The sequence below is a fragment of the Piliocolobus tephrosceles genome, chromosome 10, assembly GCF_002776525.5.
Source record: "Piliocolobus tephrosceles isolate RC106 chromosome 10, ASM277652v3, whole genome shotgun sequence".
NCBI lineage: Eukaryota > Metazoa > Chordata > Mammalia > Primates > Cercopithecidae > Piliocolobus > Piliocolobus tephrosceles.
This window is the reverse complement of record NC_045443.1, coordinates 65325100-65345925: the sequence shown is the minus strand read 5'-3', so window position 1 is coordinate 65345925 and position 20826 is coordinate 65325100. Positions and strand designations below refer to the sequence as shown.

Sequence of the window (20826 nt, the reverse complement as noted above, 5' to 3'; positions counted from 1 at the left end):
TTGATGAGAATATAGGTAGCTGGCCAAGTGGAACAAGTGTTTTTTGTTCAGGATGTTTCTTCTCCTCACTTCCACTAAATCTACTTTATTCATATTATCTTCAAATCCCAGCAAGGGCATATGAAGATAGAGGCCATGCAGTAGGTTCTATCCAAGAATCCAAAAGCCACATTTTCCTTGGTGTAGAAGTCAAAGATGACCCTGTTCTGTGATGGGCCATGAAATCACGCAGAGACCTTAGGAAGATTGCTTCTTGATGTTTTTAAAGCAAAACTTTACTTGATTAGCTAGGGCCTCTGATTCTCAACTCTGTTTTCCTTTCAGAATTTGAATTCAAGAAAAAGAATATCTTAACAGGTACATTGAAGCATAGCTCAGGTGTCAGACTGTCTGAGACCATACACTTAATGGCTTTGTGACTATGGAAAAGATAATTAAACTTCCCATGATTCATTTCCTCAAGTGTTGGGGTCTGTGTGTTTCCTAAACAAAGGAATGAACACACAAGACAACATAAGACAAGACAAACATGGCGGCCGTCCCGAATGGTGTGCTCTGCTTTATTTTATACAGTCGTTTGTGGAATGTTGCCAAGTCACAAGACACATTGTTGTTTTTCTGACCTTTCCCTGACTTTCTGGATTTTCAAGATGTTTACACATAAACAAGCCCCCAGGGTCTGCCATTTGCAGCTGGCTCCTTTGTCCTCCCTGCAAACAGGGAAGGAACACCCTGCTTCGTTTGCAAGAGCAGGACTTATCGGGAACACCCTGCTTTGTTTGCAAGAGCAGGACTTATCAGGAACGTCTCATTTGGGAGCACATAGTCCTCTACACTCAAGTATAAACTGATGACAACAGTAGTATCTACTTCATGCAGTTGTTGTAATAATTAAATCAGTTAGTACCTGTAAAGCTATTGAAATAATGCTGAACATACAGTTAGCATTCAAAATGTCTTAGTTATTATTACTGTTGTTGTTTTATTGCTGTTGATTTTTATATACCACATAAGGCATGATGAAAAATTACAGAAATATAGACAAATATTCCCATTTTTTAAATGCTTGTAGTTAAATTGGGAAAACAAACTATGTATACATAATATATTTAAGGAGTAGTTAAAAGACCATATTTGAGAAAAACAAATACTTAGACTAACAATTCACATGATTGCTGAGGATGATCAGCATGGGGAAAGATGATCAATACAGGGATGTGTCACTTAGAAGGAGAATCTTGGTAGAGACATCAAAGAAATGGTATGTGGTGGGAGAATGGCCAGTGTGCACAACTGCATTCAATTACCAAGCCTCCCGGTCCCCCATGCTCAAACGTGTATATGGGGAAGTGGTATACGCTTTTCTATTACTCAGACTTGATTCTTTGAAACACTGCCACCCTACCTTTTAGAGGGTGTGCGTCAAAAGTACAGTTACTTGTCCCTTTAACATAATACCAGTTAACTCATACTGGGTTGCTGATTTTGTTTTCTCTTCAATAGGTTAGTTTTCCACAACACTATCAATTTCTTTTTAAAGGAATATGAGAGCTGATTCAAAGAAAATGCCGTTAGCTCTTCTTGGTAAGAGCAAGGCATTTCTTAACCTTTCAACATATTTTTTGCTTCACTCACTCTGCCCAGATTCCCTTCTCTGGTGAAGTATGTGCATAAGTCTACAATTGCATTTCTTTGCATGTCTGAAATTTTATGTGGCAGTTTTGCCAACAACTCCAAATTCTTAGCTTAATCCACCTTAAAGGTTGTAAACATTTATTTCCACTTTTAGTCCAGTGACAAAGAACTTCTGGCTCTTCTCTCTCAAGATTTTAATGTGTTGATGTGTTTGCATGTATGTTTTAATATTTTGGTTTCCCGTGCTGTCGATGTCAAACTGATACCTGTGTTCTCCATTTTAATCCACACTGAACACTATATGAATTGTCTTACTAAAGCATAGGCATGATTATACACTTCCCTTTCAAATACTCTTGATGGCTGCCTATGGCATGTGACATGTGACATTCAACGTGTTACACGTCATGATTCATGTGTCATACTTCATATGTCATGATTCAAGATATGATTTATCATGTTTTGATTCTGCATGCTGTAGGCAACATGTGACAAGTAACATTCAGGGCCCTTCACAACCTTTTCCTAGTCCAGCTTTCCAGGCATCCTTCACCCTTTTCAAATCTTGTGTGAGTTCTTGGACCTCGGTTGCTTTGATTACACAAACACCTCTCAGTAGAATGACTTTTCCTCTTTTCTTTTGGGCCATTTTCTGAAGACCCTTCAAAGACTTTCCCAACTGGCCCCTCCAGTTCTAAATAATTGTTCTCCTTTTGGGCTCTCATAGCTTTTGACTTACCCCTCCAGCTGGTTGTTAGCAGTTGCTGAGCTTCTAGCCTGTAACAAAAGCCATAGTTAATTTAGAAATATTGAGATAGCGGGCATCACAGACTATGACTGCCTTCTGGATCAGTGGAAGATTCTAAACAGTAAATTTTAAGGCCTCCAATTTGTTCAGTTCACCCACACATTTGCTGTTCTTGGGGACTCTAGATATCTCAGAATTTTATTAGTTTACTTAGAAATCTGAGAGGACATTGTGAGTGTACAAGTTGAAATTAGAGGCACCTACTCTAGTGTGGGTGCCCCTCTGGTGTCTAGGGTTCGAGGTACACTATCTCCTTCAGACCTCACCAAGGTTGGCGTCATCATATGCACTTTACAGGGAAGGAAACTCAGATTCTGAAAGCCAGACGCTGTGCTCCAGAGGCACGTGGGAGGCAGGGAAGCAGAGTGGGTGTAAGCATGGATATCTGCAGCCCAGCTGCCTGGGTTTGAATTCTGGCTCAGCTCTTTAGTAACTTGTATCCATTGCAAAACTTTTCTGTGCCTCAGATTCCTTTACTATAAAATATGATGGTGGTATCTTCAGTAAGCTGATACATGCAACGCACTTACAACAGAGCCTGGAATGTAGTAAGCACATGTAAGTGTTAGCGATTATCATCATTGTCATCATTATTAACTTTAATGAGCACAGAACTAAAGAGTAAATGAGTCAGGATTTAGATCCAGATCTGCTTGGCTGTAAAGGTTTCCATTTTTACCTGTCAGATTACCTCCTGCTGTGTCCATTTGCCTCGAGGTTATAGAGTGAATAGTCCTCTTCAACTTTTCTCTCAGAGACCCAAACCCTTAATCAAATTATTTTAGTTTAAAATGTATGATCAGTACTTCCTTCACACTTTATGGAGGTTGAAGGCTCTGCAAGAATTAGTATGAGAGAGTTCAAATTCTGCTTCCCTTCAAAGGCATGGTAAAAACCATGGATCCTCTTAGAAAAGTTGCTCTGGGGTAGTTCACTGTGCTTGTAACATTATCGGGATTTGCCTAATGGTGTTTGGACCTTCTGCACAAAGTCAGGTGGTTAGAAAAGCCTCAAACCAGCCTGAGCATGCCTGTTAATACAGCACGTACAGCCACTCTCTCTACCTTCTGTCCCTCATTGAGGGGTAAAGGAAGGTTTTGCAAAGTTGTAGGAGTATTTCTTCCTCTCCACCCCACCTTCCTCCTTCCTCTGTTCCTCAGAAAGGCATGGGCCCCACATTGCTCAGGAAGAGCACAGCAGAAGTGAGAGACAGATAAGAAAGGTGTTACGTCTGGCATGACTGGTTTAGGCTTAAGTTTGGGCACCCTAAATAGCCATGTAGGGTGAATGTTTTCTATACGCTGGCTGCTGGCTGTAGCTTGCTGTGACTGCATTCATAGGCTACTTTAATTAAGCAAGAGGCTTAGATTGTGCGATGAGTTCCCTGAGGGTATCATGCTTTTAATTTAGTTAAATTCAATTAAATCCATCTAATTCATTCTGTGCCTCAAGCTACAACAGACTAGGTTCTGTGGAGATAAATTTGTATAAGACAAGATCAGCAAGGTCCAAAAGTTCTAAGTCTTGTTCAGGAGACAAAAAATAAATAAATAACTCTAACCCATGTGGTAAGTTCTATGGTAGAAGAATCCATAGAGAACTGTGAGCCCATGCAAGCAGGAGAAATGGCCCAGATGACTGGCTTGGGCGGGTGGTGGTTTGAGGTACCAGTCAGAGGAAAGCTATCTCTGGATAAGAAATAGAAAATTATCACAAGGGGAGATGAACACATCAAGCAAAAGGCAGGGAATGAGCTAAAGCTTACAGATGTGAAAACACCCGGCTTATTCAAGTGAATCATCTAAAATAGTAGCTTGGAAGTACTCCAAATGTTTTATAAGACTACAATAGCCGTATGAACCAGTTATTTCCACATAGATGATTAAACTAACTTTTCTCGTGATATGGCCAGTTCATACTAGGTTTGAACAAGACAAGCTACCTGCAAAGAAAGATATAATGACTAGCCATTAAATGTAACCATTATTCTCTATGCTACTTCTCTAGATTGAGCCTTCTTAACTAGGGTTAGCCATCAGAGTCATTTGGAAGATTTCTAGAAATGTAAAGTTTATATTATATTCCCTGGAGAGGGATTTAGTGCCTCCCCTTGGTAAATGGCTCCACCAAAAATGGTAAATGGCTAATTGTTCAAAACTGAGCCCTGAGAGTAATTCCTGGCACCTCTTCTTTCTTTATCTTCTACATCCAGTTTATCTCCAAATTTTCTCAATTCTCCACCAAAAATTCATCTCCAATCCTTTCACTAGTTCCCATCTCAGCTTCCAGGCTTCAAATCCAAGCCTCCGCAAACCAAATGATCTCTCACCTGCATGAGAACAGAAAAGAGGCAATTGGATTTAGCAAGGAGGTCATATTTGTTCAGGTGATTTCACTTAAATGGTGGAGAAAAAAGCAAATACAGTGAATTGTGAAGTTGAATGAGAAAGCAAAGAGGAAATTAAGTTATTCTCATGTGAAGGAAATGATCATAGTTACTAAGTGCCAGACTCTGAACCTGGCACCTGACATTCATTATTTCATCACTGCAGCAACCATATGAAGGATGTTCTGTAATCTCCATGTTTGGAATGAAGTAAAGAGTCTCAGAGAGGTTGAGTAATGTGCCCAATGTCACATACTTCGAACACAGCGACACCAGGACCAGGCCCAACTTCAGAGTCCATGCTCCTAACCACTGAGTCAATGGCTCTTGAGTGTACAGGGGAATCATGGTGGTCGGTGACTTATTAAAACCACTACCATCAAGCAACTGTAATTAAATAGGTGTGGGTGAGGGCCTGGGAATCATTGGTTTTAACAAGTGACTGGTTTTGAGTGATTCTGAGGCAGGGAGCCCAGGAGTCCCACAGTGTGAAGCATCACTCCATGGTGTGCATCACAAGAGAGGAAATCTGAGGTCTCCTGTAGCTTCTGATCTAAGTCTTGGAGCCTCCATGACCCCATTTTGTCTATATAATTGATAAAAATGTTTTCTCACAAGTCTATGATAACTAAATGCATAATTTATAGAGTTAATATATAGTAGGTGCACAATAAATGTTGGTTTCTTTCCCCTCTCCTAGACCTCTCTTTCAAGAACTTTTACTAGATTAGGAATGAGAGAGATAGACAATAATTTGAAGTTGTGTCAATTTCTGGGAAAGGTTTTTTTTTTTATTTTTATTTTTATTTTTATTTTTTCCTATCTCTAGTTTTCAAATAGGAAAATGGAGGCACTCAACAGTGAAGTAACTTGGCCTCGGGTCACAGCTAGTAAGTGGCAGCCCTCTTAACTTCCATGCTATGCTTGTGGGTAAGTTAGATTTGGAAAGACATCTGTAGTCAACACTTGTTGAATTGAATTTCAAACTTGGCTGATCTTTCTATTGCTTTGTTCTTACGACCTTTCCTTTCCCCTTTATTTGTTGACTTTGGTCTTTGACTCTTCTTTAATATATGTCCTTTTATTTTTACTATAAACATCAAGTCTTTTTGGGAGACTACAAAGTATTAAAATCAAATAAATGTAGCCAATATGTGAGGTAGTGGGTAGATCATAAGCACAGTTAAGGAAAAATTGCACTGTTTGGGATACTTGGAAATGGGAAATCTAGTAGAAGCTTCAAGAACTTTAGAGGCTTCAAAGTAGCACATATGAGGTGATGAGAAGGTGAAGCCTCTGCCAGAGAGGTGAGATTGCTTGCTCCTGACACCTTATCTCACCCTGGGTGAAAAGATCAGCAAGTGTCCTGAGATCTTGTCTTGGTCCTTCCCTTCCAAACCTTACATGTACTCTACCCTTTAGGGGTGGCTTGTTTGCAGCTTTCCTCTGCTTATGTCTTTATCATGGAGAAGCAGGTGACCCCACATCCCTCCTTCTGTGGCCTTACTTTTAGAATGTGAACATATAATCCAGCCCTGCCCTGCCTGCATTGTCAGCTAAAAGCTTTGTGTCCATCTGGCTCGCCTTAGATAAGACCTCAGTAAGAGGTCTTACTGTGTTTTTGGTTGGTATTTTGAGCCCTTCCTTCTTCTCCAGGTGCTTTTGCTCTGCCCTGGGCCAGAACAAAAAATTGTGTTTGTTCTAACATGTTTTATATTCGTTCGATCTTGGTGCCTGCGTTTTTAGTTGCCCTTTATCTCAAAATCTGTTTGTATAGTACATTAGAAATGTGCATGGCTCTTTTCACAAAGAATTACAATTCATCTGACCATCTGAAAATAGACTCCATTCTATTTTCCAAATTTACATTAATGTAATGTATTAGGGTTCTCCAAAGAAATAGGGTGTGTGTGTGCGTGTGTATGTGTGTGTGTGTGTGTGTGTGTATAATACATTTATTTTAAGGAACTGGTGTATGTGATTGTGGAGGCTTGGCCAATTCAAAATCTGATGGAGACGGCTGGCAGACTGAAGACTCAGGAAAGAGTTGCAGTTCAAGTCCAAAAGCAGTCTGCTGGCAAACCAGGAAGAGCTAATGTTGTAAATGAAGTTCAAAAGCTGTCTGCTCAGTTCTCAAAAGAAGATATACAAATGGTCAACAAACATATGAAAAAATGTTCAACATCACCAATGATCAGGGAAATGCAATATCAAAACCACAATATGATACCACCTTACCCCTGCAAGAATAGCCATGATAATAACAAAACAAAACAAAACAAAACCAGTAGATGTTGGTGTGGATGCAGTGATCAGGGAACACTTCTACACTGCTTGTGGGAATGTTAACTTGTACAGCCACTATGGAAAACAGTGTGGAGGTTCCTTAAAGAACTAAAAGTAGAGCTACCATTTGATCCAGCAGTCCCACTAGTGGGTATCTAACCCAGAGGACAAGATGTCATTATACAAAAACATACTTGCACACACATGTTTATAGCAGGACAACTCGCAATTGCAAAATCACGGAACCAACCCAAATGCCCATCAATCAACAAATGGATAAAGAAACTGTGGTAAACATTATGATGGAATACTACTCAGTCATAAAACGGAATGAATTAATGACATTCTCAGAGAACTGGATGAGATTGGAGACTATTGTTCTAAGTGAGGTAACTGAGGAATGGAAAACCAAACATCGTATGTTCTCACTGACACATGGAAGCTAAGCTATGAGGGTGCAAAGGCATAAAGAATGATACAATGGACTTTGGGGACTTGGGAGGAAGAGTGGGAGGGGAGCGAGGGGTAAAAGACTACAAATAATGGTGCCGTGTATACTGCTCAGGTGATGGATGCACCAAAATCTCACAAATCACCACTAAAGAACTTAATCATGTAACCAAACACCACCTGTACCCCAATGTCCTATGGGAAAAAGAAAGCCATCTGCTGTCAGAGGTCCTTTTTACTTGGGGACAGTCAACCTTTGGTTCTGATCAAGGCATCAACCGATTGAATGAGGCCCACCTATGAAATGGAGGGCAATCTGCTTTACTCAAAGTCCACCAATTTAATTGCAAATCTTACCCAAAAACTCCTTTACAGAAACATCCAGAATAATGTTTGACCAAATAGCTGCCATCATGGTCCAACCAAGGGGACACATAAAATTAACCATCCCACTTAGCGTTTTTCAAATTGGACCCTGTAGAAGGTATTAAGACATTAGTAGGTGAAATTAAGGGGGAGGAATTCAAAGATTAAATGTATTTGTGACATGTAACCTACTGTACCTCCCTCTTGGAGTGCCATATTGCACATTCATCTGCTAAAGACTTTGAGAATTTCTGAGGTCAAGACAACTGCTTGGCTTTGTGTAACTGCTGCCAGAGGAAGGCAGGGCAGCTTGTATTAGGTGGTCCTTCACCCTGCAGCCCCAACCTCCACCAATGCATTGAGAGAAAGTGGGGCTAGGGTTGTTTTCCTATAAATCCCAAATCCTAAACCCTGACTTTCAGATCTAAGTTGCACAGAAATGTTTGTCTAAGTGCTGAAAATATGTGCTGCGAGCTAATTCAATAAGATCAGATAATGATACATTCAGTGGTTCACGGGTTTTTGAATAAATCCCAGGCAAAATGGCTAAAGCTTCTGTATTGCAGTGAGCTGAGATGCCCTGGACAAGGCTTGCTCTTTCCAGCTCTATCACTTTGCTCTCTTGATAGTTCTTTCCGCTTTTGTTTTCATGTATCTGCTTCATGCCATTTAACCTCCCTCTTTTGCCACTTCATGCTTCCTCTCTATCCCCAAGGGAGCTCTAAACAAAACCAAAAGGAGGTATACCGCAGAAAGAGCAAAGCTGTTGTTGTTTTTATAGAAGGCTTGCTGTTCTGTTTCTGCACTTGATGGCAAAGACCTCCTCATCCTGTACTCTATGCATTGCTAGTCGTCTTTCCTTAATTAAAGGCTGGAACTATGGTATGCCTGTGAAGTGATGATAATAGATATAATTAGTGAGATATAAACTTAAGCTTGTTGAATTGAATTGAGTTCATACAAGTCAAACCAGATTCTTCACCCCCTCAAACCACTGGCCCAGGTTGTGTCTGTGGCTTTGACATGACTTCTTGTGAAAAGTGTTTGGGAGAAGGAAGCTGGTTGCATGTGCTCCTCTCATTCCTTTACTCTCCTTTCCTCTCCTCATTTTAGGGAGAAGTGAAGGCAGCATTCCTCTGGTTGAGCATAGTCTATTCCTGCCTTCAAGAACAACTTCTCTGTTGAGGCTAACATAGCTGCATGTCCTCGTTTCCTTTCCTGGCCAGTGGCTGTCATGGACCAAACTTAGAGTAACTCCCCTGAATGCAAATGGGATAGAAGAGAGCCTCATGTGGTGCAAAGCATGAAGGTGGAACATTTGCAAACTCCTCTCTCCAGTCCTGGCAGGTGCTGGATCAAAGCTTTCCCTAGTACTTAAAAAAGTTGAGATCCTTAAAGCAACTTGGCATGAAGAGTAAAACCAATTAAAAGGAAAGAAAAAACAAAACAACCTGTAAACCGCAATCTAGTAACTAGGGCTAAGGGAGGCAGGAAAGAAACATCAGAGTAGGATGTGCTACATTTCCATGCCACACTACCGAGTGCAGGAGGCGGGCTTTTTTCATTTTTCTTTCTGATGAACTTAACACCCCCACACGAAAAAAAAACATCAAATCTTCCCCAACTCAAAGCAGATTGCTTGTTCTGACATTCCAGGGTAACTAAAGGAGGCTTGCAAAAGCCAAACAGGAAACTGGAAGGCAACAGCATTGGAATCTGCTGGAGAAGCTTCTCTAGTCTCTCTAATCCTTATCTAAGAGAAGTGCCTCTTGCCTCGTAGGCTGAGCAGGGGTGACTTTTAGCTCTCATAAGGTTGGGCTGCCTTGGTGAGGCCCCAACACCACTGATTTTGGCCCTTGCCAGTCCTCTCACTTTGGCTGCATGGTACTAGTAGTGGAGACCAACTGGTCTCAGCATGCTGCGTTCTGATGGTTCTCTTGACACCAGCACTCCCAAGTTCAGTCTGTACTTGAGTTTTCTCATTAAGTGGGAAGCAAACAATATAGGTTATTATTGAGCAAAATCAAGGATGATATTTGGAGCTTGAATTCACTGGAACGTCATCTCAAGATCAGTTCCGTGGTCCTTCTTTCTATTCATGCTCTTTGAAATAGGGTGTCTGTGAAAATGTAACTCCTTTTGCATTTTCAGGTTATTTTGGAGGAGTTACAGTATATACATGGTGGTCAGAAATAGCAACATTAGCTTCTGAGAGAGACCACAAAAGAAAGACTGCACTTATAGTGGTTGTTAAAACTGTTTAAATTCTTAGTAGTCAATTGTTGAATAATTGAACCACAACCCACAGTTTGATTAAACTAGGTCAAATTTAAGTTTACCTTATTTGACTACTTGTAAAGTGGGCTGATGTGGCAAAGAACCACCAAACAAGTGCTGCTAAACTGAGAGCATGATGAGATGGTTATTTATTGTATATATGCCTCTAGTCATGACAGTTTCCTGTTGTTACTGTGCCTTAGGAAGCAAGTATATCAGCTGAGCCAATATCACCTGAAAAACACCAAAGTTCCGAGGACTGTGCCCAAATGGACTGATCCATTTACAAAACCTTTTCTGGCCTGTTTTCTCATCTAAAAACCTACCACATAGCAGTGTCTGAAGATTCAATGAGATAATACATCTAACCCCTGACAAAGAACCAGGAACACAATAAGGAACTAAAGAAAGAGTAACTATTATTTGAACCTAGGACATTGTCACCATCCTCCTTTTGCATAGGAGTAAAAGGAAGCTGAAATGCTGGAATGATTTCCCAAGGGCACAAGGGTAAAAAAATGAAATGATTCTATGAGGCCTGGTACATGAACGGTATCCAAAACATTTTTTTTCTCTCACTTCCCTAACATGTAGTTCAGCCCAAGGCAAGAACACAGAAGGAGGTTGTATTCTTATGTTCAGAACATTGACTACCATATTGTAAACTGAGCACATGGGGAGCCAGGCTCTGGTCAGCTTTATGGTCAGCAAAAGTTCATTAACCAAGAACAAGACCTTAAAGGTAAACTTGGATGGAATCAGGAAAGTCAGATGGAAGGTAGCATGTTCTGAGATGCTCACTGGGGAGGGCAGCACAAAAAGTGTGTGATTATGGCAAGAGGTGGGGGAAATAAGGTTTGAAATTGGGAAAATGATGGAGAAAGCAAGAAGATGAGGCATGCAGAGACTTATTTTGCGCTGAATTATTTTGACTAGGAATGTATTCCTCAAATTGGCATCTGAAGACCAGAAAACCATGGATATATTCAGGTGGCTTAGTGAAAATTATTTTTCATTAAAGAGGCCTATACATGACTCAGCTTTGAAAAATGCTGAACAAAGGTCATCTCTACTTTAAATAGATAACTTCACTGATTGGACAGTGCCTTCATAGTGGTCCAGCCTTCAGAACCACTCTGTAAATTAATCCTTTCAATGATACAGCATCAAGCTCATCAATGATGGTTTTGCTTGCTTCAAATGATTAGCACCACAAAGCTTAGGTCCTATTCCATAGGTGTTCATAGAGTCCCTTGGGTGTAGTGGTAAACATTCGTACATGGCAAAGTTAAATCTAAAAATATCTGAAACACTCTGAATTAAAATCATCAGATTATTATAAAGATCAGCTTGAGATAACAACTATCAACACTTTCAATTTCTTAATTTTAGAAGTTGCTTTTATTTTATTTTAAAAACACAGCAATTCTTCTTTCAGTGGGCTTCACATATTTTCATACTGCGGCACCAAATTCTTAGCTCTGACCACAGTGAGTACTGCTTCCCTAGTGTATCTCTACACACTGGAGGAGATGATGATAAAGCCTAGGGATGGGGGAGCCACCAGATGGAAAAAGACAAGATCTCGGAATGACTGCATGGAGGAGAGCTGCTCACTTGCCCAGGAACTTTTATGAGAGCAAGAAACCAACTTCTAGTGCGTTAAAATTCTACCTTTAAAAACTGTTCCAGGCCAGGCACGGTGGCTCACTCCTCTAATCCCAGAATTTTGGGAGGCCGAGGTGGGTGGATCACGAGGTCAAGAGATTGAGACCATCCTGGCTAACATGGTGAAACCCTGTCTCTACTAAAAACACAAAAAATTAGCCGGGCATGGTTGCAGGCACCTGTAGTCCCAGCTACTCGGGAGGCTGAGGCAGGAGAATGGTTCAGCCCAAGGCAAGAACACAGAAGGAGGTTATATTCTTATGTTCAGAACATTGACTACCTCATGTAAATTGAGCACATGAGGAGCCAGGCTTTGATCAGCTTTATGGTCATCAAGAGTTCATGACCAAGAACAAGACCTTACATGTAAACTTGGATGGGATCAGGAAAGTCAGATGGCAGTGAACCCAGGAGGCAGAGGTTGCAGTGAGCTGAGATTGGGCCACTGCACTCCAGCCTGGGCGAGACTGACTCAAAAAACAAAACAAGACAAAAATACAAAAAACTGTTCCGATCTAATAATTCAGCTGGGACAAAATATATATTCTGATACTGATGCATCTGAGTTCTTATCTCAAATAGCAGAACACTTTGATTCCTAAACAATACAGTTAAAATAAAATATGTGTTACTATTAAGTGCTAGTTATGGTTCTAGTTATCTTAAACATATTGTCTTATTTCAGTCTCACAAGAACCTTATGATGTACGACGTTTTTAATCTTTACTTAAAAGATGAATACCTGAAGAAACCAAGGCACAAGGAGGGGAGATATTTTGCCTAAGATCACATAGCTGTCAAATGGCCAAGTTTGGAATTTAGATTACTTGGACTCAAAAGTTGTATTTTCGACTGTGAACTTTTAATCACGCACCAGTTGTACATAAAATCACATGGAGTGCTTGTAGCAAAGACTGCATCATGTTCACTGAAATCTACTGCCTCTTTTTATTGAAATACCATCTGGATGGTATTTCTCTTCCTCCCTTGTAGGTAGCTGTCACCCTGTGACTGAGATCTCCTTAACAGAATGAGAGGAAAAAGGAAAATTCACGCTACTTTCAGTCTGGTCCATTACAAGTTCCCATAGTGTTCCTCCATGCTATTTCCCCTTCTACTTGGTGGATGCAGATGACTATGAAACCCTAGCATATGGGAGAGCCACTGATGGAAAGAGTCTGGATCACTGAATGACTGCATGTGGAAAAGACTCCTACCAACCTCACCATGAGCCATCCCAGGAGCAAGAAATTAATTTCTATTGTGCTAATCTACTGACACCTGGGAATCTGATTGTTTCTAAAACTTATATTACCTTAACTAATAAAGAGCTTTCTAAAAATACAGTTTACTGGTGTGAACTCCAGACCTCCTAGGTCAGAATCTCTGGGATAAAGACTATATATCTCTAATTTTTAAAAGATCCCCCATGCAATTCTGAGGTGGCTAGTCTTTAGCAGTATTGCACTTCATATCACAACTGACTTTTTCCTTTTCCTAGCTAAATTCTTCTAATTGGATATCATAAGAAAATAGTTTTCCATTTTTAGTTTGCCTGATTTTTTTTTTTTTTAAGCTATAGCTCAACAATTTCTATTGCTTCAGAAGAAGCTTCACTTATTTCTTTAAGATTCAACCCATTTGACCCAGGGGATTCAAGATGTATCATCTCATCATGAGTGCACCAAGTCATCTATTTCCTTCTTTCTTCCATCTCTCCCTTCCTCTCTCTCTTTATCTCTGCCTTCCTATTCTTCTGTCTTTCTATCTATCTGTCATGGCTAAGTAGCCTTCCCTAAAGTATTTTCCTTCTATTTTATTGTATAAATATAGAGGTTTTGCATTGTGCAATTCCTTGAAAATAACATGTGGCAATTATACCATGAGATTTCATTAGCTGTTCATGTTTTATAGTGATTAATTTGAAACTGTGTCTGATATTTAAATGTTAGAGGAGAGAGAGCATTAAGAGACTCTCAGGAATGATTAGGTCTCCACCAGCTATTTTTTTCAGTTTAAAATTGAGATTGTATGTCTTGCACCGTTTCATCCATTATTTATTTTTCCTGACTAAAATAGATTATTGAAACTCAACACAGGGATAAATTTGATCTCTTCAAATGCCTTGAGTGTTTATAATAGGATGATATTCTTATTTGTCAAAGGAGTATGTGAAGAGAGTCTTTGATATATCTAGATCTACCAATAATTAGTAGAGCTGCATCATATAAGAATAGTTAATGATTCACAGAGTACTTACTGTGTGCCAGTTGCCCTTCTAGGGACTTTGTATAACTTAAGTCCTTTAATTCTCAAAATAATCCTGAGTGGAGTCCTGTGTTTATCTTCATTTCATAATGTGGAAATTGAGGCACGGAAGCACACGGGAACATGCCCAAGGTCGCACAACAAGGAGGGGTGGTGTTGGAACATGAACCCATGTAGTCTGGCTTTAGGCTCTGTGCCTTTACTACACACACTGACAGTTTTTATGGATAAGCACTGTTCCATGTGATTTTTAAAAATCGTTCTAAGGGTACATTCGTTTTCTATTGCTTTGTAACAAGTTATCACTATTTTAGAATCTTGAAACAACATGCTCTTATTATTTCACAGTTTCCATGGGTCAGGAGTCCAGGCTTGGCCTGACTGGGTCCTCAGGACAGGGTCTCACAAAGCTGCAGCCAAGGAATCAGCTAGGTCTAGGGTCTCATCTGAGTTTCAAAGTCGTCTTTCAAGCACACACGCTTAATGGCAAAATTCACTTCCTTGCAGCTGCAGGACCAATGGCAGCTTGTTCCTTCAGTGCCAGCAGGAGAATCTCTTTCTGACTCAGTGAAGTCCAAACCCTCTTTAAAAAGGCTTCCAGCTAATTAAGTCAGATCCAGCAAGTATAATCTTCCTTTCTGATGAACTTTTCAATTGATTTGGGGCCTTAATGATATTTTCCAAATCTCTGTACTTTCACCTGTAATGTAATCCAATTATGTATGAAATACCTGGGCAGAGATCATGGGGCTGTCTTAGAATTCTTCCCAGACAAATAGCACAATGGGTATGTCTGATCCCTTCCTCCATGAGTGAGGGAGATGGCTAAATACTGATGGTTTCATTAGAATTTGACTCATTAATCTCAGCTTATAAAAAAATCTGGAATTTGTTTTTCAGTGTTTTATACATAAAAAATTTCCTTCTTTAACTTTTTTCCAGAACTCTTTATAGAAGGTTGATGGCATAAATAAATTAGGAAATTTTTTGAAAATTATCTTGTAAATTTACTCTGCTGATTAGTTTCCTGAGACGTTTCTTAAAACCACCTTGTTACTTTTGTCCTTTGATGACCTGTTGGGTAAAAATCAAATTCCTTAGTGTGTGACAAACCAAATATTTATGCACTCAGCAAATATACCATGTTGTCTTAGCTGCTTGCTACTGACTTCTCCTCCAACATTTTACTCTAAAAAGTGGAAAGGAAGAAGGGAAGGAGGGGGAAAAGGCAGAGAGATGGTTACTGGATTAAATTTGAATCACTCAAGAAGTTTCAGGCAGACCGCAGGCCCTAAGAATTCATTGATCAGTAACCCATAACCTGCAGTCTTAGCTGATCTGAGATAATATTCCTTTTCTTGGAGGTTAAAGGTTATTTTAACCCTGGGAAGGTATAAACTAACTAGAGAAACATGAATAAATGAATTACTTTAAATATGAGAAGCAAACGTATAATAATAAATATTTCCATCCTGTGTATTCTACTATTTATGTTATTCCATTCCTCTGCTTCTAATGTACAATATTATTTACTTATTTATTTAGCATATTGCTTATTATCTGCCTCCCTTCTTCCCACTCTTTCCCATCCTGTCAAGTATAAGGGCAAGGGTCATGATCTATTTTGATTACTGAGGTATTCAACCATCCAGGACAAGTTATTGAATGAATACATAAATAATTGTGGTCTGTTCTTAGGATCATTTAAGAAAAGTTAACATATTGGATTTGTAATTACATTGAGACTTTAAGGATCATTGTTTTGGTTTGGTTTGGTTTGGTTTTTGTGTTTTTCTCCTGTTTGAGCCTAACACAGATTGGAGGACATTTCCAAAGAGGAGGGCGCAAGGGGAGAATGGCTCTGTGTGTGTGTGTGTGTGTGCGCACGCGCATGCACGCATATGTGTATGCATGCGTGTGCACGTTTTTACATGCTGTATCGTGGCTAAGTCAGAAGACAGGATTGTCTGTCAGTATAGGCCTTCTGAGGGTACAAACCCTCTAAGGAATAAATGCATCTGAAGAAATTCTAGTTCCTGCAGTTTTAACCCAAATTGATTTCAAGAGGCACACAGAGATCTTCCCTCTAGAGAGTAGGTGCAGGCATTATTACCTGCCCTGCCGCCTTTAATTTTTCTGAGGAAACTGAGAATTAGAAAAATTAGGTGCAAGAGGGATAATATTTTTGGAATTTCTCCAGATACATCTTGATTTGTGGGTGAACTAGATTTCTGTCTCTGCAACTTGTCCACCATGATTTCTTTAGGAGACTATAAATGTCACCTCAGAAAGGATACGAAAAGAGGATATGTAAAGAGGATATATATATAAAGAAGTCCCTTATAGGTGTTAAAAAGAAGTGGGATGTTTATCCTTCCATGCCAGTGGACTGCAAAAAAGGAGACAGAAAAGAAAATTGGAGAGGCAGGTTTTTAGTATATTCATTCTGCTAAGAAAAGTCCAAAGAAGAGTCCAATTTTTCCCCATCACTGTTTGGAGCACTGAGGGAAAAAAGACCATATTGGAAGACTCTTTGTTAATATGTGAGGTGAGATAGTAGTGACAGTCTTTATCCTATGGGTTCTGAAAAGTTCCTTGAGCCTTAACAAGCAGACGTGTTGGTGCTAAGAAGACCAGGGAATTGGCAGAGGTCTGAAGATGCACAGAGGCTGTAGAGAAGGAAGGCACAACCAGAGACAAATGGCCAGGACCAGAGGGCATGCCAGAAAAATGCTCCAAAGACCCATGTAGACCGAGTGACATATCAGCTGGGAGGGGACTAGTCCATGCACTGAGGATCCAGAAGGCTCTGGCATGCCTTTCCCTTGCTGCCACATGATTATATCAGCCCCAGCCTCAGAGAAGAGAGAGGAAGCTGGGAAGACCCAGCATTAGGAAGAGAGGAATCTGGGAAGATCCAGAGGAAGCTGGGAAGACCCTCTGGGGAGAGAGAGGTAGCTGGGAAGATGCAAAAGTAAATGCATCATGGGGGAGCCCATTTAAAAGAGAAGAGACTTTAATACTGAATATTGACAAGTATAAAAGGGTGCTATCCATGCACTGGTACCCAGTGAGGTAGATGTTTATGAGGAAGAGTAGATCTATTATAGAAATCAGAGAAGCTGCATTTTCTTCAAATATTTAAAGTTTTTATCCCTACTACCCCAGGGGCTTACCCAAGCCCACCCAGGTGTGAGGGGGCATGGCTTCAACCTCAGTCCAGATCCCTAGGGCAAGGCTTTTTCCAGTATACCCAAGAGTCCTGTTTTTGAATGTCAGTAAACTTACAAACTGTTGCCACATATAAACAAACACAGCCTCAGATAATGCCCAAATTAATGTGGATTCTGTAAGCATTAGCGCAATGGAGGCATTCAAGTTTGGGAAAGGAGGAAATCCATCTGACCCGAATTCAGGAAGGGAAGGTGATGAGGGACCCTTGAGGGACACATGGGAAATGAGAAGTTGAATTCTTTCTTGGTGTCACTTCTAGTGTGGACTCATGAGGTTAATCAGGTGCCTAACGCAAAAAAAAAAAAAAAAAGGAAGATGATCAGCTTCTGTGAATCTGTGAACTATGAACTCACATTGAGCAGGTTCTGGGTAGGCTTTTCCTCTGGGACCCACTCAACTCCATTTGTATTCCCCAAGGTATCACAACAATAAGAACAGCCTGGATTGGAAGATTCAAAAGATTCTGTTTATGGAATATTTTGATTAACTTGTCAAGATGATTATCTCAGTTCTCCAGTTTACTTTTACCTACTTAGAGAGACTTGAACACAGCACATGACAACACGTGGCTCACTGATACTTTCTGCTGCAGAAATGCAGCATCAGTCGTGATTATCCTCAAACCCAGAAGGGCTCCTTTGGATATAGTAATATCATGTTAATTCCAAATAAGATGCAGTTTCCCTCAAAAATCCTCATCTATGAAATGAGCTCTAGAGATTTTTAAGCAAGGGGGGCAGGTAGGAAATGATATCATTGTAATGGATAAGGTGCCATCTCATGCAGAGAATAGAGATAGACCAATTGGGTCTATGTCTAAGATTAAAATCTCCTGCCCATCCAAGTTGCTTCTACTTTGGAAAACTACTGGCAGAATTAAAGTAATTTTTAAATCATTAAAATAAGTAATTCACCCCCTTTTCCATGTATGCACCCTAGCAAAGATTTTTAAAAGGGTAAGGGCTTAGGTGGGGAAGAACATAGAAATGTAAAACGTGGGAGTTGAGGGGAGGGTGGTGAGAGGAATAGGATAAATTTAAATTATCTGACTCTGAGATCAAAATACTATTTATGGGGAGAGTCCATTGACACAACATCAGCAGAATGTGCAGTTTGATTTTCAGTTCTCCACGGCAGTGCTGGGTCTGTGCTATGCACATGCATGCTCTGTCACCACTCCCCCTGTGACCCACCATGTGCATTTGCTAGTTTAGGAGAAGGGCTTGGCCCTGTTTTAGAGAGAGGTTCACTGATTCACACACAATGTGAACTCAAGACCTTGGTCTCATTGATTCTAGACCAGCTCATCCCTGTTTTGGTAGGTAAGATTGCATTAACCAGGTAATATTTTTCTCAAACATCAACAGGAGAGGAAACATGAAATTTAACACTGCCAACACATTTCAGTGTTTAACCTAAATCAATAATGTAATTAAAAAATGTAAATAAATTACATTTTTGAGAACACGGTTGAGGATTTTAAAAAGATAGTTTTCCCCTCCTAACGTTTTCCTATCCTCGTTTGCAGGTAGCCTATTTGTCTTTGGCCCTCAGTGCATACTGTGAACTGCTTTCCCTCCTGGTATGTTTCAGTAGCAGAATATTAAACCTTTGTTTTTAGGTCTGTGTTCTGGTTCAGGTTAGGGTTTGAGTTCATTTTTTGAAGTGGCCACCTAGAGATTTCAAACCATGAAATCAGAGAATCTCACAAGCAAGTGGGCATTGTTTGCCCTATTTCTTAATGTCTTATGCCCTCTGGTGGTAAAATCAGGTGACCTCCTATATTTTCTTTGAATTCTCCAAAGCAAAATATTTCATTAAAATAAAATAAGATGGCTCTCTCCCTTTCTCTGCCATTGTGGTGTATGCGATTGACTCCATTCCTCACCATGTCTGCTCGCAAGTTTTTCAGTATCAAGCGATTTCTGGCCAAGAAACAAAAGCAAAATCATCCCATTCCCTAGTGGAATCAGATGAAAACTGGTAATAAGAACATGTACGACTCCAAGAGGAGACATTGGAGAAGACTCTGATGGGTCTATAAGGACTTGCACATGAGATGGCACTCAGATTCACGCTATACAGGGGTCACTGGCCTCTTACCTTATCAACTTGGAAACGTTGCCACTATCTGTCCTGTTGGACATGTTTTAATGGAAAAAATGTTTTATCTTTGTTTCTGTGCTCTGCGCTAGGTTGGTTCAGTAATAAATACGTGAAAACTTTTGTTTGAAAAAAAAGCCAAGACAGCATTTATCATGATTAGCAAGCTATTGAAAATGTATATACACACACACACATATATACACATTATACGTGTGTGTGTATGTGCGAGTATATATGTGTGTGTATGCGTGTGCTCGGGTTTGACACTAGGAATGTGAGGTAACTATTGAGTAGTGATGAGTCTTGTGGTCTATAAAATGCGCCTATCCTTTATAGAGTAAGGATGCCAGGCCCCCCACCCGCCGCCTTTTTTTTTTTTTTTTTTTGAGACAGAGTCTTGCTCTGTCGCCCAGGCTGGTGTGCAGTGGCGCGATCTTGGCTTACTGTAAGCTCCGCCTCCCGGGTTCATGCCATTCTCCTGCCTCAGCCTCCTGAGTAACTGGGATTATAGGCACACACCACCTCACCTGGCTAATTTTTCTTTCTTTTTTTTCTTTTTTTTAGTAGAGACGGGGTTTCACTATGTTGGTCAGGCTGGTCTCACACTGGATGCCAGGCCTTTATACCTAGGCTTTTTGAATAGAAATGAAGCTCCCTAAATCTGTTGCCTAGAAAAACATATATCTGTACATAAAATTAGACTGTAAGATGCTCAAATTCACTGAGGTAATTATAACTAGGATTAATTTACAAAAAAATTACTTCATTACCCAGGTAATATCTTCTGAAAATATGAACAATAGCAGAAAAAATTAAAACAATGGGTCAGAGCAAGGAACGTATTGATCTGGGGGATAATGTATGGAATAAATACGTTTTTCCATGTGTATTTTATAAGAATGTATTTAATTTTTTTTTAAGAGACGAGTTCTTGTTCTGCGGCCTAGTCTGGAGTGCAGTAGTGCAATCATAGCTCACTGCAGTCTGAAACTCCTGGGCTCAAGTGATCCTCCCATCTCAGCCTTCTGAATAGCTGGGACTTACAGGTGTGCACTATGATGCCTGGTTAGTTTTTTATTTTTATTTTTTCTGTAGAGATAGGGTCTCACTATGTTGTCCAGGCTGGTCTCAAACTCCTGGCCTCAAGCTATTCTCCACTTTCCGAACTTAGCCTCCCAAAATGCTGAGATGACAGGCATGAATCACTGCATGCAGCCAACATTTTTATTTTGAGAAGAAAATATGTTTTGAGAGGGTAAGTTGTTTCTTTTAAAATGAAATTTTGGAGTCTCCATCTCCCAGCGCGAGCGACACAGAAGACCGGCGATTTCTGCATTTTCAA

The 20826-nt window shown here is 40.1% G+C and overlaps 1 long non-coding RNA gene across 2 annotated transcripts in view; it reads right to left on the bottom strand.

Moving 5' to 3' along the window:
* Window positions 1-2418: 2418 nt before the first annotated feature.
* LOC111528617 overlaps window positions 2419-20826 on the bottom strand; it is a 35328-nt gene continuing 16920 nt past the window's right edge. The window contains exons 3-4 of one of the 2 annotated variants that reach the window (XR_002727092.2): window positions 14137-14844; window positions 2419-4772 (exon numbers count right to left, since the gene is read on the bottom strand). This is a non-coding gene — a long non-coding RNA (uncharacterized LOC111528617). The other variant, XR_002727093.2, reaches the window with a different exon arrangement.